The sequence below is a fragment of the Cavia porcellus genome, unplaced genomic scaffold (genome assembly GCF_034190915.1).
Source record: "Cavia porcellus strain 051 isolate PalLab524CR breed Dunkin Hartley unplaced genomic scaffold, mCavPor4.1 scaffold_8, whole genome shotgun sequence".
NCBI classification, from domain to species: Eukaryota; Metazoa; Chordata; class Mammalia; order Rodentia; family Caviidae; genus Cavia; species Cavia porcellus.
The window spans coordinates 38,488,708-38,507,463 of record NW_026947491.1 but is presented as its reverse complement, the minus strand read 5'-3'; the positions used below and the strand labels follow the sequence as shown (position 1 = coordinate 38,507,463).

Here is an 18,756-nt window from a genome sequence, read left to right as displayed (position 1 = left end):
CTTGGCCCAGGCACTCACTAGTCAGAGCTTTAGGAGATTCTTCATGAACATACATGAGTATTGAAAAATATGAAGACTGATACTCCTCTCACCAAGAGGCCCCACCTTAACTCACTAGCAACTTGCTTCTGTTAGTTCTGCTTATTTGCAGGTGTTATTTGTGCCTGGCCATCAAGGCTGAATGCCCAGCATTTGGGAGGCTGAGGCAGGAGGATCGCTATGAGTTTGAGGCCACCCTGGGCTATAAGGTAAGTTCAATGCCAGCATGAATTGCATAGCAATGCTCTGTCTCAAAAAGACAACAGAAAGCAAGCAAGCAAGCAAGCAAGCTGGGTGCCCATTACCACCTGCTCACAGGTGCCAGTGCCAGTCCCTTAGACATGATAGCTTGTACTTCCACCTGACAGTTTAGTTCCACCAAAAAATTCCAGATTCCAGCCTTGCTCAAGAAGGTAACTCTAGGGGATGCTCTCCCTCTTTTGCATTGAGTAAAAATTTCCTGCTTATCTTAAAACTGGTCATTACTCAACTGAGCAATGTTGAGTAGGAAAAAATACTGCAAACTTGGTAACACTCCCTGTTTCCAACCTTGAAAAAAGAATCAAATTATTTAGTATAATAAAAAATTGCCTCAAGGAATCTAACCAATAAACTCAGAACTTCAGGGATTCATTTTAGGATATTCCTGGCCAAATGGAATGACCCACCCTAAGACATATTTCCAACATTGCTTATTTCTATATTATGGTAGACTCATTAGCAACTGACAGAAATAGACTCAGGCTTGCATAAATTGGTATAGGAGTTTAAAGTCTCCTAAACTCAATTATGGAAACTCAACTTATCTTGTGGGTTTCTGGAACTAGAGCTCTCAGTTTGGGATTCTGTTTACTGGCCTCTTCTCTGTTCCTGTCTGATGGTTTCGTTCTGAGTCCAGAGGTATCAATGAGGAATTAGGAGCTCCAAGGCCAGCCATAAACAACAGCATCTCAGATTCACAGTCCCTCTATCCCATCACTTACAAAGGCAAAACCTCTCAGCAGCAGTTAGAAAGATCCTGAGAAAGACTCAGCTGGATCATGTGACCATCTCTGATACCAGTAATGAGTTGTGTTACTGTAAGAAAGGGGTAGCAGGCAGCAAATGAAAAACAGACATTACAATCTACATAACTAGCATTTGTAAAATGTTTGCTGATTTCATTTTTATGATTAGTTTTTTTTTTAACAGTTTGAAATAGATTTCTACAGACAGAATTACAATTGATAAAATGTGGCTCTGGGAAGTTAAGTGTTCAGTTAATCATATTTTTCCTTTACCACATGTATCACAATATTAGTGGTATATTTAGTGTATGGCCATTTGACTATTGTCAGTTCAACTAAAATGCAAATTCCATGATGTACCACAAGTACTTCTATCTACCACAATTTTCTCAGTATCTAGAACACTGCTAGCACAGAGCTGGCATGTAACACACCTTGCAAGTGATTGGCTTTGATGCTAAGTTCAAGTAAGTCACCACTAGATGATTCTAAAGATACTTAAAAAATTGTAAGAAACACTGCATAAAAGAAAAAGGAAGTGGGATGAATGCCTAGAATTATAAGATCCAGCTAGCTTCATCATTCATGGCCTTTCAGGGAATATAGAGAGCAGAGATGTAATTTCAGAGAAATGTCTGATGAGCTAAACAATAAAAAACTTAAGATGGTCATAAATGAAAAAGGCTCAAAGTTCTAGCTACTGGGAAAACAAAAGTTTGCATAAGAGTTGACATTTGTATCACATAAAAGACATAATTAAGCTTGAGAAATGTAACCATCCATGACTATATTTCTATTCGACCCAATTTTAGAATGAAAATGTCATCGGACTAGACATCTAGTTCGCTTAAGTGGCCTGTGTTTAGTGGAACAGCATTCTGATGAAAATCACAAGGCTTAAGCACTTACTTGGATTATGCTAAAAATTACAGCCTTTCCCAGACTCTCAGTTACACAGCTTCTTGCTGTAGGTACCCTTTTTAATACCTCTGTCTGAGTCTCTGTTAATTAAGCTCCGCAGCTTCTCTAATGAGGACTTCACAGGTGCCTGAGCCTGAGCAGGCCACTGAGATATGGGTGGAAAGGGGGCATCCCTACTGCAGTATGAGTTTGTAGTTTGTGAAGAGAAACAGGTCTGGGGAGAAGGTGTCATCTAGAAGGGGCTGTTGCCTGTAGGCCTAACACATGTTTGCTCAGGATGGAAGAGAGCAATCCGCCTGGATGAAAGAGACTAAGACAGAAAAAACACTGTGGTCTACAGATATTCTTTTTCTTTTAGACCTTTTCTCAGCTAAGTAGAGAATTGTGGAGGAGGGAAACGGGGAATTGAGACTGATGGGAGAATGGAAAGAAGCAGTTTTCACACAGGGGAGGGCTGTCAAGGAAACTATCTCAGGAGGTTCCCTCAATCCATTTGGGTGGGATCAGAGACAAGGTTTGCTGATGTCTTTCCATGAATTTACCTTACCCTGAACACCAGCTAAGAGGATGGGCCAGAGAGAACTTGGGGCTGCCCACATGTGTGCGCCTTTCCACCTTAATATACACCTCCTTTCCTTCCCACTAGGTAACCTAATCTATGTGGAGGACTCTTCAACACAAGAACGAACTGCTTCACAGTTCATTAATTCTATAACAGGAAAAAAAATGCAGTAAGGAAAAGTATGATGAATTTATCCACTATGACAGTTCTTGCCTTTAAAAAGAGAAAATACAGAGAAGTAATGCTGGGTCTGGGAGGAGTACAAGGAAAAGCCAATGTGCCCTTCCCCACAAGCAGTGCAAGCCATTCGAGGCCCAGGAAGCCAGTCTATTTCCCCCGTGAGCCGACCATGGTTGAGAATCAACACCACTACCACCCCTAATACCCTCATGTTGGTTTGGAGGACAGGCTGAGTTGATAGCAGCTGAGGTACAAAAACGAGTAAATGCTTGTATTGTTTGACTGATTTTGCAGGCCTAAGGCTGGTAGTCCCAGCATCTTACCTTTCAGCAATGGGCATGACACACGTCTGAGGGGCAACTCTGGATGATGGGCTCTTTACTGGTTTGTCCTGTTCATTCCTCTGTGAAATGAAAAAGGGTATTTCAATTCTCCTCCATATTTAATTTTCTAAACTGAATATAAGCTTTTCTTTGTTTTTTGATATAACCTTTTCAATTAAAAATTATACTACTTGCTAACTGTATCGTTAGGCTATTTTTCTACACTTTAAGGGATATTTAGAAAAGATTCCTCATTTCAGGGTGGGAACATGGTAGCTGGGAGACTGCTGTCATGCTGAGCATCAATCCACCTGCATGTTCTTTTGAAAGACATTAGGACTTTCAGCTACTCTTTCAATCATTCACACTCTGCTCACTCTTCCCCTGTGACTTATATTCTTCCACAAGACATTTTAAAGCTGCTTCTTAAAGAACTTTTCTAAAAAGGACAAAATATTTTCCCCACAAAAACCTAACCCAGGATTCACTCACTATTTTGGAGAAGGCAATGACAGAAGAAATTTTATGCCATTCTGAGCAATGGCTCCAGCCCTTTTGCATACAATCACAGAGCATCCATATTCTAATGCATTTCATTTTCCTTCCAGCTGCCCAATACCTCAAGGCCTAGGCCTCGAACTAATTCTCTTCCCAGCAAGCCTCTCCCTGCAGGTTCTGCATGCACTATACATTTCCATTTACAGTCCTGTGACCACCCTGTATCATCTGTACCAATGGCAGGATAAAGTGCTAGCTCTTCATTCAATTCTCAGACTTTCCCCTGCTAGTCTGAGCGGATTGAACAACCCTAGCCAGTGTCATTTCCCTGTGCAGCCTGTCACTGACTCACAGACAACATCCTGCTGTAAGTACAGCCCAAACACTTCCCATGGTGCTCACTTTCCTCACTTACTTGAAACATCTTTTTCCTTCTCTTGGCCAACCAAATTTCAGTTATATTTCCAAGCTCAGCCTACACCTCCTTTCTCTGTACAACTTTCCTTGTACTCTGCAATTTGAAGGGGGCTACCCCATCTCTGTATAGTCCATTATTTTGTTACAGCAAAAGAAATGACCGAATGAGACACTGCCTAATGGGGGCAGAACTTCCTTAGCGGGTTGAGTCCACTTCCAGTCAGCTTGGGTCTTCTCATCTGATTAAAACACGGTCGGGTAAGAACATGGCTGGTCTTTGACAGCACAGGATAAAGAGATACAGATAAACTTCCTGTGGAATGTAGAGCCAGAGGGAGGCTAGGGCCACAGGGTTGGTGTCCACAGCAGAACTCAGATACCACTGGAGGCTGTGGTGGATGGTTGAACCATTCCATGCCAGCTATGTCTTCTACCTCATATTATTCCTACCCTCCAAAAAAAACCTCTCCTAGTAGTTAGAAGGACTTTGGTAAAAGCTTGATTCCTTAATGCCACAGAGACAAAGTTACCTTGGTTTTCTCTTCAGGGCCCAATACAATTCACCCTTAACTGTCGTCCCAGTGGCCTAAAGTAAACTTGTGAACACTGCAAGTGAATACGGAAGATGACTTACCTGTAGCCATAAAGAATGATAACGTAATAGCTAACATAACACTGTTCATATATTCTTGCATTTAATGTTCACAACACTGCTGTAACACTGTTACTTTAAATATATAATGGAGAAAGTCTACTGTAATAGTTTGCCTGCTTTCCTCCAAGTTATACAACTAGCGAGTGTCAGAGGTTAGCTCCAGAACTACTTTCTTCATTTTGTTTTGTTTCAATTGATAGCAAGAGGCTTGGCCGAAGCTTTCCCACTTTTCCATTCAGACAGAAACCCACATGTTTGTAGAGTCTTCAGCACGTTCTGATTTTTTTCTCTTGTGGCATCCCCTGGGATCTGAGGACCTCTCATTACCTGAACTATGAAAATGGCACATGTTTAATTATTCATTTCCCATTGCCTTTAATGAGGGGATTAACTGCTGAGTGAAACAAAAGGAAATAGTCTGACCTTCAGGCTGTCAGGGAGTGATAATTATCTAAAAGCTCAAATCAGTTTAAATGGACAAATGAAAGGGTATTAATGATCTGGATGCAAATGGGTCATCAGGTCCATAACTGAAGTCACATAATGAAGCAATGACAACGATAAAATAAACAGGTACTAAAAATACATTTTCTTAATTATGTGCACAGGTGCTCTTTACAAGTTTTCCAAGCTCCTTCAACTTTAGGTGATACCAAAGAGTTTTGAGTCTGGATGGAGAAAGGACATGGGGCTGTGGCTTGCAGGGAGGGCAGGGCAGAGAAGACTAGTAAATTGGGAGCCAATTTGATCTCAGATGAAGAAACACATTGGAAGATAACGGTTAACTTGAAGCTCTCTTCATCACAGTCTCAAGACCAATGGTTGGTTTTTCATTACTCAGTTGACTTGTTTTGGTCAAACAAGTCAACTGAGTAATGAATTATGGGAATGATTTATAGAGCCATTTTGCTGCATAACATATATAGTCTAATCTAGACCACTATTAAATGCTTATAGATAGCTACAAATTACTACTTTGTACAACTTGTTGTTCATCATGGCTTCTGGCAGACCAGGTGGGAGCCATGTTCTAGGCTCTGCTGCAAGGTCCATCTTTCCCATTGCATTTAATAAGCACAGTGTGATAGGTATCATGCGGAAAACAGAATGGTATCCTCCTTGCCCCATTCTTTCCCAGGATAGCACATTTTTCAGAAGCCCATTAAGTCTTGAAATTTTCTATGCACAGATATTGCATGACATATAATTATATGTCTGTTCAAAATATGGCAAAATGAGTCACTATTAATAACTCATAGTCATGGAGATTTAGGCAGTCCAATTCCTTTGCCAAAAGTTCAGAATGTTTGCTTAGGGCTTAGATTTTTTTTTTTTTAAATCTGTTCTTGGTTTGCTTCAGTACATTTCCTGTTTAGATACTCTACCGAGTATGTAAAACTTTATCTATGACCTTACTAGGGCATACCAGAGCACACCAGAATAGGAGACCTTTAAAGTGACTGGGGCTTTAAAAATAATGCTTGCCTAACAAGCATTTTCCACTTTTCTCTGCCATAGCAACCGCCCTCTGTACCATAAATGCAGAAATTGCTAGAGAAAAAGTGAGGAAACTCTCTGAGATATGTACATTGATAATAATGTTGTCTTATTAAGTATTTCTTGAGCATTTATGACTTCCAGACATAATACTTCAATATGTCATTGCTAAGCCTCACATCAGCCCTACAAAGTACATGCTACTCTTGCTTCACAAACCAGAGCAACTGACCCAAGCTGATGACAAATGACTTTCAGCACTAGAAATTCAAATCCAATGCTCTTTAGTTTGGATTAGTATAGCAAGCTGCTAGTAGTCAATTATTTCTGATCAAAATGGCACTTTTACAATTTAACCTAATACTGTAAACTTCCCTGAAAGGAAATTTAGAATCTCCTCATGCAAGCACAGACTATTCCTGTGGACTCAGAGCACACTGACTGGAAAATCATGTAAAACAATATGGAAGGAGGGAGGTGAAGGGAATGGTAATGCTATCTATTATCTTCATGCCAATTCTTATTGTTATCATAAACAAGACATGATGTAAAACTGCACCAAAATCTGGCAAAGCATGTCAAAAATTCTTTAACCATTTAAGTTTACCCCAAGCATCCCTTGGGAGCATGTTTGTTTACATACTGACTATCCCAAGCATTGCTTAGGCAGGTGTCATTTCAACCAGTCAGCCGTTGTTTGCATGAGAAACACTTGTATTTCTGTTTATTGTTTTATATCAACTACTTTTTGTATACTTTTTATGTAGAATGTTATATTAGCCTATGATGTTTGTTTCTAGTGAAATATAATAAGTTCTGGTTATTTTCTTTTACTAATTTGTATTTATTTTATTGTGAAAAATAACCTATAATTTTGAAGTACAATGTATAAAAGCTTATTGTAAGTACATTAGATATAATTTTTGGAGTTTTGCCAAACTCAATGATATTCTTTTATGATACAGAACGGGAACATTTGGGACACTGAGACTTAATAGGAAGGAAGTGCCAAAAGATCTAGAAAACAAAAGATCTAGAAAAAGGCAGAAATGTTAGCATGTCAGAGAGGGAATATCTGTGTTCTGAAGTAGACAAAAACAATGTCGCCTTATTGTCAACTATTCATAGTATAGAAAAGGATAGAACTTGAAAGAAGAAAGAAAACTAAAGAATTTCAATACTGGTGGTATTGACAAGAGTTGACCAATATCTAATAAGCTATCCTGTAATCAAAAACAAAAAAAAGTTATAAAATATTTATGTACTTTCTAGACCAAACTATATCCAAATCATTTGTTATTTATTCAAAACAAGGGAGTTCCAAATGTTAGATTAGGTCAAAAACCCCAAATAATTGAAAAATGTAAGATAATAAAATTCCAACCATGACATTTACCATTACCTTTAGTGAGTAGAGATTTCTACTGAAATTATACCACCCTAGAAAAGAGGAGAGACCAACATGACAGTGTGAAGAGTGTTGTTCAGAGAAAGGCAATAACGTAGAAAGAATTGGGAAAGAGATTATACACTACTGTCCAGATTAAAATGCTGCATTGTATATTGAATGTTTTAAGATATATTATACACAAAAAAACTTTTGAATAAACTTGTCATTTTTATACTTTCTGTTATATTACAAAAATTCATGAAAAATATGCAATTTTTGGTTATCCTGTATTTAAATAATTGGATTGATAAGTGGTCAACATACTTACATTTTCAATACATGCTATCTGAAAATTTCCATATTATTCATGCTTGCCACATTTTTCTAAGCAATTTAAAAGTTTATGGTACTAAAGTATTTTGGTAGGAAATGTCTTTTAATAAGTAAGTAATCTATAAATCTATAACAGGAACATACTGAAAGGGTGGTTTAGTAAAATCAAGATTAAAAACCTAGAAACTAATCTAACCAAGAAAGTAAAAGGCCTCTATAATGAAAACTATGAAAAAGAAAATAAAAACAGACACCAGAAAATGGAAAGAGCTCCTGTTGCTGCATAGGTAGAAACAATATTGTCAAAATGGCCATACTATTATAATACATAAATATATTTAATGTAATCCCAATCAAAATACCAACAGCATTCCTCACGGAACTAAAAAACAAAACAACTCCTAAAATGATATAGAACCAGGAAAGACCTAAAGCACAAAAACAACCCTAGGCAACAAGAGCAAAGGAAGAGGCACTACAATCCCCGATTTCAAGTTAGACTACAAATCTACATAAAACAGCATGGTACTGACATTAAAAACAGACATGTGGATCAATGGAACAGCTACAGGATGCAGAAACAACCAGAATACTCTCAGCTACCTGATTTTTGACAAAAAGGCCAAAAGCATGTGCCAATTTGAATAAGAAACACCCAGTTAATTGGTTTAGCGTAGATCTGGGGGAGTCTGGAAGCAGATTTACTAATGAGGGGAGACCCATCCTGCATGTGGGTGGACCAACCTGCAGGCTTATAGCCTAGAATAAAAAGAGAAAGAAGGTAATCTTGCTCTTTATTTTATTTTATTTTTTTAAGGAGCTCATCTTTGCCATCACCTTTGGACATCTCCAGACTTCTAGTGCAGAGCCTTCAGACTTTCAGTGCAGACCCCTTAGCATCCTGATACAGATTCATGTGGGACTGCTCAAGGCTTTTAACTTTTGATTGGTTCCTTTGGCAGTCTAGTGCATAGACAGTCTTTCTGCATTGTTCCCTTCTTGACTCTGCAGTCAGTCAATTGTAAATCTACCTTATAAATCCATAGATTATATCTATGTTTATATCTACACTATCTACTATGTATCTATATCTACACTATATTTACACTATGTTTATATCTATATTATCTCTATCTCTATCTATCTCTAGATGTTCCTCTAATGAACACTATCTGATACAGCTTCTTCAACAAATGGTGCTAGGAAAACTGACTATGTACATGAGAAATGATTGAATCTAGACCTGTATCTATCACATGTACCACAATAAAATCAAAATGAATTGAAGATCTAAATATTAAAACAAAAATATTTAACCTGATAGACATAGTCACAGTAAAAACTTTCTAAACAGAATGTTAGTTCCCCAAGAAATAACATCAAGAATCAATAAATTGGATTATATCAAATTGAAAAGCTTATGCACAGCAAAGGAAGCAAGCAACAGAGTGAAAAAAATTACAGAATGAGAAAATATTTTTTTACAGCTACCTCCTTGGGCAGAGCACTATTATCTAGAATATATAAACTACTAAGGAGTTCCCTTTTATCCTACCTTTCCAGTTTACACTTGCCTCCCATATGCAAGGCTCCAGATTTTATACACTGGAAGACTATTCACTTTTCCAAACCAGTGTTCTAACATGAATCTGAACTACACAAGGTTAATTGCTAGCTTTATTCTATTACTTGGGAAGCAAACAGAATAATTTAAGGAGAGAAATGCCTTAAATTTGAAGAATTTCTAGTATCTCTAATGATAAATAGAATTAAAAAATGAAAACAATGATACTGATTGATAGATGGATGATTCATCTGGTTCCTACATTCATAATGACTCATTCTGTAAAATTGGAATGTTTAAAAAATAAAGCCTACTATTGTGTCAGAAAAGACAAGCACATAATATGGTAGAGCACCAACCATAATGGAAACATCATTTTGTTTTTTTTTTCTGTATATGACTTTTCAATGTTATGAATATTACTCTTATCTTTGATGATATGGAAAAGAGAAATAAAATGTTAATAGTCTGCCAGAAAAAAAACCCCAGTCCTTCATAAATGAAAATAATTTTCTGAAACTGTATTTGTGGATAATCTTAGCTATTAACCTCCCCTCATTTGGCTTTATTTTTAAATTTTTAAAATTTTATTGTTTTCCTCACTGATCTTCAATCACTTTGAGTCAGAAGGCTTTTTTCCAGTGGGTTAACACTGCCCAGAGTAAGGAATAGTCCAAAGGACAGCTTCCTATGAGTTCTGGCCCTTTCCCACATTCTCTTAATCTCCTAACAATACAATGGCCCTAGTTAATTGGTCTGATTCCTGTTTACAGAAAACATCATTCCAGACCAGGAGGCTCTCAGCCTCAGAATAGGAGACCTTGTGCAAACACAAAAAGGACCAGTGATCACAGACTAAGATAACCTGATCCCAGAACAGTGAGATTCTAACTTCCTTTTTCCTTGCTACTCCTTTTAAATTCCTTTATAAGAGAGCTGCTGTTCTGGCACTTGGGAGCCAGTGACCCCTCTCACGTCTTAATTTCAAATAAAGCTTGCCCTTGCTAAGTCTGTTTACCTGTCTCCTTTATATTTATTACCTAGTTGGGGCCTTTGGACCCACTGGATTTAAACATTTAAACCTGCACTCACGTGCAGGCCTGTGTCTTATCTTCAGGGAATCGGTTTTATGCTGGCATCGGACAGATTTGGGTCTAAGAAGCTGTGGCTCAGGCTGGACGGAACAGGAGGCTGTGCTGGCTCCAGAACCCCGTCTATACCTCCCTTCCCTCCAATGCTGGATGTTGACTCAAGAGTCCTGTGCAAGGCAGGCAAGTACTCTCCTTCTGAGCCACACCCCCAGCCCTAGAAAGCATTTCCAATTGCTGATCATGGCTCCTTTGATCACCACTTTATGAATGTGACTGGGCCAAAAGTGCCAGTGGAGACATCATCCCTGTTTTCAAGTTACTTACAATCTGATAGAAGAGTTTGTTTTGCATGTGGTGTATGGAGAGAAGAGGAAAGTAGCTCTTTTGGCTGAGTCTGTGGACAGCCACTGAGATCAAAGAAAGCAGTCCTGTACTCCTAAAATACAGTTCAGTTGATGCCACCAATGATTGTGCGGATGTCATTTGTTAGGGTCTCCTGTGGCCTTTTCACTGCTATGCTCTTCTAAAATGTTACTGGAAAGGTAACAAACTAAGTATCAGACCTGTGACAGAAGAGAGGAGGGCTGAACCAAGGCCCTTGGTGCCCAGGAGAGAGGGAAATACCATACTGAGATTGTTGGTTGATAGGATTCAAATCTCACCCCGATAAACTGAAATAAAAAAGAGTTCACTGTAAAGATAAAGCCAGTAGTTTTACAGATATTCATGAGCAGGAAATAAAGTCCAGCTGGATGTTACAGCAACCAGTGTTGGGAAAGAGAAAGATACTAGAGTCAGTGGGTTTCGTTCTCTGGTTCATTCTTCGTTTTTTTCACTTATTACTCTGCCTTTGCTCTCTTTGCTATTTAAAAACATGTCTAATTTCTTCTCTCAATAGACTTTGGATTGCCTTGATTATTTATAATTTTGGTCTCAAGTAGCTTTGCTGTGTGTGGCTTTGGCTTGGACCAATTCCAATCTCAGCTCTTCCACCAGAGTTCTGACCTGCAGTCCACAACCACTGACTCACCTTCCTGTAAACTGACTCAAAATCATGAGCGAATCTGGGCACAGTGGCTCATGCATGTAGTCTCAGCTCTCTGCAAAGCTGAAATGGGAAGGTTACAATTTTGAGTTTAGCCTGGGCAACTTAGTGTCTTACTCAGATTCTATCTTAAAAAAAAAAAAAAATAAATAATAAAAGGGGCTGGGAATGTAGCTTAGTGTGAAGAGCATGGGTTCACTCTCCAGTATCACTAAAATTGTCCACACGTCTATTCCTGGTTTACTCAGAGTACAGCAAAGGGGACATCAGGTGGGGTTAGGCCTACTTAGGTCTGTCCTTTCCAGTGGAGATTTAACAGCAGGCATTCTCTCACATGGCGGGCTGGGGAAGTGGCACAAATGTCACAAAGCCTGTCAGCTACTATGCCAAACCAAATGTTTCCTTATCACAGTGAGGCATAGGTCAAGCCTTACATGGAAAGGGCAGGACAACTGTGACACAGAACCAAGTAGAATAATGTTTGGAGTATGAATAAAACATTTGGCACCTGGTTCTCCATTCTTCCTGTCCTACAAAAAATTACACACACACACACACACACACACACACACACACACACACACTGCACAGGCACTGCTATTAAGGGGGCTGCTAGCATGTTTGGCTGCACTGAATATACACTGCTGAGGATGGAGGTAGTTTTCATGTGTTTATTCAGTTAACTTCAGAAGCATCTACGCTATACCTTGTTCCAGGAGAATCCTGTAAACTCCAAATGTCTATTTTATCATGTTTGTGTTTGTTGGCTTCCACAGAACCAAAATTTAAATTTCACCACTAAGAAGGTTTCAAAATACTCTTGGAATCTATTGTACCTAAAACTTTTTTTAAGAAAAATATTAATAAATTTAGATATATAAACAACAAAAATTTCTGGCACTGGAAACTAAATTCAGTCCAGTGCCTGGAAACAAAAACTAAGCAGAAGGACTAAAATAAACATAATCCTATCAGCCTGGCCTTCCCTTCCCCATCGCTGTGTGGCTTTGATGTGAGGTTCCGGGAAACTCAGTGTTTGCTCTAGGCAGATGTTTATGTGTGTTTTGATTCTTTAGAATCTAGTGATAAAGAGCTATGAAGGAAAAGGAATAGGGTGATCATCTAAGAAGTTGCAACTAAGCTGTGTGTTTTCAGGGAGGTATTCTCTATGGGCACATTCATCTTTACAGACATATGGTTTTCTTAAGTATTTTTAGTTAACACACATAGGGATCAGAGGACTTCAATTCAAGTTCTAACTTTGCCGATAAAGGATGTGTATGTGCAAATTCCTCACTTCCCATAATCCTCTGTTTCTCTTTTTGCCTAATACATCAACTTATTAAAGTGGTCAACCAAGTACTGAATATTCATACTCCTTGAAAAGTGCAAAGTAGCATTCAGCACATGTTTGAATTTGACTGAGTAATTTTAGTATTTATTGAAGAATCAATATTGTTCCTACTAAAGTTATGTTAAACAAACATATGTATCTATTTTGGTAATTAACCACATTTCACCTCAAATATATTTTAAACAAACACAGTTAACTTACATGGTATCTGTGTTCCAAGTTTGTTTTCCAAAATATATAACAGAAGCTGATTAAAGTATTCATTAAAAAGCAAATACATTGCCAAAGTGGATAACATTAAACAAAGTAAGACATGTCACACTGAATCCACCCTGACTTTGGACTTCTTGGCCTTTAGAATTATGAGAAAAAATTTCTACTGTTTACAAACTACATAGTTTATGCATTTTGTTATAGCATCCCCAACAGACTAAGACATTCTACAATAAATTGAGGATATAGTGAATGTAATATCTCTAGTGCAAGTAATATCAGAATGATGAAATAGTATACAACTTGGAAGTTTTATTTTATTTATTTTTTTCTCAGTACCAGGAATTGAACTCAGGACCTTGTGCTTGCCAGACAGGTACTGTGCTACTGAGCTATATCCGCTGCCCACTTGCAAATTTCAGAATAAAAACATTTAAAAAAATTTGAGTGATCTAAAAGAAGCAAAAAGGAGAAAAAGAGCACAAAACAAAAAACGAATATAAAATGAAAAATAAAAGAGTTGCTATAAACACAACAGTTATTACACTGAATGTAATAAATTAAATATGAAGTAGAGGTAAGATTGTCAAACTCGATTAAGAAATCCAATTACACACTTTAAATATGACAAATCAATGTTTGATGTAAAAAGAAAGAGAAATATATCATGCAAACACTTACCAAAAAGAATGCTTGTGTATCTGTATTATATAATATCAAGCAATACAAAGTTTAAGTGGAATATTACAATCTTAAATATCTATTCAGCTAATAGCATAGCTTCAAAATAATTGAAAAGTTAACAGAATAAAACAAAAAATATACAAAGTAAAAAACACAATGAGAGTCATTAACATTATCTCTTTCAATAATTGGTAGTAAGGCCAAAACCGAAATGTCAGTAAATATATGAGATAAATACTGTGACATGATTAATGTATGTGATCTAATTACTATGTGAGTAAAATTACACCTATTATAGGTGGCTAATTTATAGTTCTTCATGTGTACAAAAAACACTTATTAACATCAATATATTATAACATAAAGTCTCAACAATTTCAAAATATTGAAATCTTTCAGAATAGCTTCACTTATCACCATAGAATTAAAGATCAGCAACAAAAAAGACAAAAGGCCCAATTGTTTAAAAATTAATTGAAACATTATAAATAATCATGGGATTAATAACCCAGAAATTCAAAAGTATTTAAAACTATATACCAAAATATATATTTTAAAGCTATGGGTCAAAATTTAAATGGTGCTTAGAAGGAAACATCTAGCACTAAACCCATATGTAGTATAAATAAAAAAAGGTTAAAAATGCATTTATCAAATGTTGATCTTAAGAAGCTAAAAAAAAAAAGAACAGCAATCAAAACTGGAAAAACAATGACAAAAACAAAAGCAGAAAGCAAGGAAATAAAGAGAAACGTGTAACAGAAAAAAATCAAGAACACTAAAAATTAGTTCTTTGAAAAGATTTTCAAAATTAAAAAAAGAGAAAACACAAATTAGGAACAACAGCAATGAAAGCAGGGATGTAACTATAGATCACACAAATATAAAAGAGAGTGCTGAAAACTTCATGATGACTAATTTGACAATTTGACACTTTGGAAAAAATGGACAATCCTAAACTACATGTCCAAAAAAAAATTAAGCCCACATTCAAAAATAAAATCTTTCCCTAAAAAAGTTCAGGCCTACATAGCTTGCCAATGAAGTCTTCCAAACCTTTAAGGAAAATTTAATGCCTGTCTTCTATAAATCTTCAAGAAGACAGGGATAGTAGGAGTCTTGGACTTTCAAACATTATAAACTTAATTTTAAAACTCAGAGGAGTATTGTAAGAAAGAAAATTATAAATTCACCCTTCTAATGAGTGCTACTAAAATATCTTTAAAAGAAATATTGGCAAGTCAAACTCACTGATACAGCAAACTGAGGGCAATTTAATCCAAGTATACAAAGAAGGTTTAAGAGTCAAAAATCATAAACACAGTTCACCAGAATAACAGAGGAATAAAATTTTATGGTTGCCTCAAATAAACCAAAGGCATTTGATAAAGTGAACATTCATCTGTGATGAAAACATTTAGTGAACTAAAAATAAAACTAAATAAAGAATATCTACTAAATACACACAGAAGGCTGGGTGTGGTGGTATATGCCTGTAATTTTGGCACTTGGAAGGCTGAGGCAGGACTGTTGTGAGTTTAAGGCCAGCCTGAACTGCATATTGAGATGTTGTCTCAAAAAGACAAAAAAAAAAAAAAAATACACACACACACACACACACACACACACACACAGAGCAAACATCATTCTCAAAGGTAAAGTATTGAAAACTTTCTCCTAGACTTGGAACTGAGTTTAGAATAATCACCATTACTACTTTTATACTGGAGGTCTTAAGAAAAAGAAGTGACAATCATGAACATTGGAAAATTACCATTTCCAGACAATAAGATCATGCTCGGCCTAAATTTTTGTAATTAGTTATATTTGTATATACTGATAATAAGCAAACAAAAAATAAAATATATTTAAAATAGCAAAAGACCAAACACCTAGAATAAATCCAATCAAAGATGTACAAGACTGAAAATTATAAAATACTATTGAAAGAAATTATACAGCCAAATAAGTGTTTTAAAAAGATCTAAATACATTGTTATGATTGGCAGACTCAATACTGTAAAATGTGAGCTCTTTTAAACTAATAATACTTCCAAACCATCCCAATTTAAGTCTAACCTGGAGGTTAGTGTGTTTTCAGAAATTTATAATTCTTCTTACAATTCATATGAAAATGTAAAAGATAAGAAAAACCAAGGCATTCTTGAAGGACAAATATGCAAGACTTATACTGTGAAATATCAGGAACTATTATAAAGCTATCATAATTCAAATTAAGAGCAGTGGTATGAGAATGGATATCTCAAATAGAATAGAACATAAAGTCCAGAAGCAGACCTGCACATATGTGAGCATAGGATTCCAGAGAAAAACAGCCTGAAATGCACTGTGGAAAAAGGTGGTCTTTTTAATAAATGATGGTAGGCTAAGTGAATATGTAAATGGGAAAACTATGTATTACCTTCTACTTCACACTACACACAAAGTCAATTCCTGATACTTGCAGAAGTAAACTAAAAGTTGAAACAATAAAGCTTGAAGTAAGCAACACTTACTTGATCCAGAAATGTTTTAAAAATTAATCATAAAAGAAAAACATGAGATAAATTCAATTATATTAAAACCAAGACCACTGTTCACTAAAAGTGAGGTGGCAAACTGTGAGTGGGAGATGCATATACATATATGATTTCAAAATCCTACAAAACCAGAATGCATAAAGAAGTCTTATAAGTAAACAATTAAAAGATGGACAGCTCAACAGCAAATGGACAGAAGGTTCACAGAAGAGGACATCTAAAGGCACATAGAGCAAACTTTTGCCTAAGTTCATTCACATCAAGGAAATGCAAACTAAAGCCACTATTGAAAAACCCATAAAAATGGCTAAGATGGAAAAATAATAAGTGTTGGCAAGACTGTGTAAGAATATGAATTTTTATATATCTCTTGTGAGAAAATAAACTGGCACAACCACTTTGGAAAACTGGCAGTTACTGCTAGGAGTGAATGTGTGCACAACCTGTGATTCAGCAAACACATCCATAGGCAAATTCCCAGTAAAAATGTGTACATGTCTTCACCGAGAGACGTACTGCAGGGTTCATGCCAACAGTGATATGTATGTATGACAGATAAAATCTATTTGAAAAATCCCAAATGTCCATCAAAAACAAAATAAACTGTAATACTGCTATACAAGGACATATTATATATGCATCTACAACTATATATAAAACTGAATGAAACTCTTAAATTGAGCAAGAGAATTCAGACACAAGAATGTACATTCCCTTTATATAAAATATAAAACCAGAATGAATCCATGCTGTTAGAAGCCAGGTGATTGATTACCACTGGGAGGCTAGTGACTAGAAGGGAACATAGGGGACTTTTGGAGTGTTTCTTGATTTAGGTGAATGTTTCGGGAGTACCTGTTGCTTTTGTTTTGCTAATCCTTGCCAATGCAAGCTACGTGATTCTTGTCTCATGACTATTTTTGCTGGAATATTTTTCATCAGAATACCTGGACATAAGTTTATTTCTGCTTCTGTAATTGTTCAGTTTACTTTCAATATACCTACTTGTAGTTATATTTTATTAAGTTTCTGCAAAATGCCTACTTCTCATGACTTATTTCTGGGGACTGGCTTTTCTCTCTGAGAAGTACTTCAGCTTTCTGATAATGTCTTTCTAATAGAGTTTCATGCCACTTGTCCATTTGCCTCTCTGCTTTATAATCACCATTCTAACTTAATGATGGTGTTGCTCTGCCTTTCCATACTGTTATTGTACTGACCTAAGAGAAAGAGCCATTTTTTTCAATGGAGCTGGATCCAGACTACAGTGAACTTCATGTGTGTTAAGATTTCAATATTAACTGCTTTGTGCCTTATGCCCAGGGATCACCATGCCATATGCGGTCAGTCTGAATGCATGCTCCCATTGGCAGACAGAGTTCTCTTTTGTGAATGGATTCATCATGCTATCATAACTCAATGGCACTAAACTTGTCTAATATATTCTTCTTTATTATTTAATACTCCCCAATACACTGGTATCTGGAAATTCAGTTTTTGAAGGCTTTCTTTCAGGCAGAGAATTTGATTAGGTCGATACCAATATTCATTTGACTCCTGTTTTAAATTAACAGGCAGGTTTGAGGGGTTTATATTTTGAATAACTCTTCTTGTATAAAATTAGCTCCTGGATACCAAAACCGTCAAGTTCTGGGCTTGCTGAGGCTTTGTTGATGTCACCGAGTTTGCCCCACCTGCAGAGCCCAAAATCCAGCTTTCCACAGGCCCACTCTGGCACAAATAAGCAAAAATTTATACTCATTGAATCAATGCTCCTTAAAAGAGAGAGCCAAGAAACCAGGATTCTCAGTGACCCAAAAAAGGAAATTTAGAGAGGGGAATTTAGACATCCAATCGTTTTAATAAATATAACTGAGTGAATGGAAATTTTTATTTGAGATAAATGTGGAGACCTGCCATGAAAAGCATGTTTTCCATCACCCTGCTGTTTCCATAAAGCAAGGAACATCAGTGAGCATGCTCATTGTCTAACTTGTTCAGATTTGTACTGACCTCTTCTAGCTGCCAAGGAAACCTACATTGGTTTCCTATCACATATTTTTATCACAAAGTATGAGGCAAGCAGCAGCATGTCAAAATTACTTGCTTATTATTCTTTCTTTTTTATTTTGCTTTTTCCTATAGTTCAAAGATTCCAAAGTAAGTATCGAGGTTGTCCATTTTCATTTCTAAATAAGGTCTCCACTAAAGATGCTCACCCACAACTCGTCATCAAGTCCCCAGAGACTCTGAAATGCCTGGGCATGCAGAACTACAGACCCACTCCAGTTTTCGGCAGCTGAGAGAGTATGAGTCAAATAAGAAGAACCTGCTATACTCTGGTACAGAAGGGCTGGGGGGATCGTATGATGAGACACCTCTCAGGCTCTGTTTATTTTGTATATGAACCTAGCTATTAGGTTCAACACACATTTAGTAGACA

The 18,756-nt window shown here is 36.6% G+C and overlaps 1 protein-coding gene across 9 annotated transcripts in view; it reads right to left on the bottom strand.

Moving 5' to 3' along the window:
* The window catches only part of Pced1b (PC-esterase domain containing 1B), a 155,622-nt gene that overhangs the window by 128,107 nt on the left and 8,759 nt on the right, over positions 1 to 18,756 (bottom strand). For 8 of the 9 annotated variants that reach the window (XM_063254621.1, XM_063254620.1, XM_063254613.1 and 5 more), the window contains one exon: positions 3,033 to 3,112. The exons of the other annotated variant lie outside the window; for it this stretch is intronic. The gene's annotated coding sequence lies outside the window, so the exon portion shown is untranslated. The remainder of the gene's footprint in view (positions 1 to 3,032; positions 3,113 to 18,756) is intronic. 9 annotated transcript variants of the gene reach the window in all.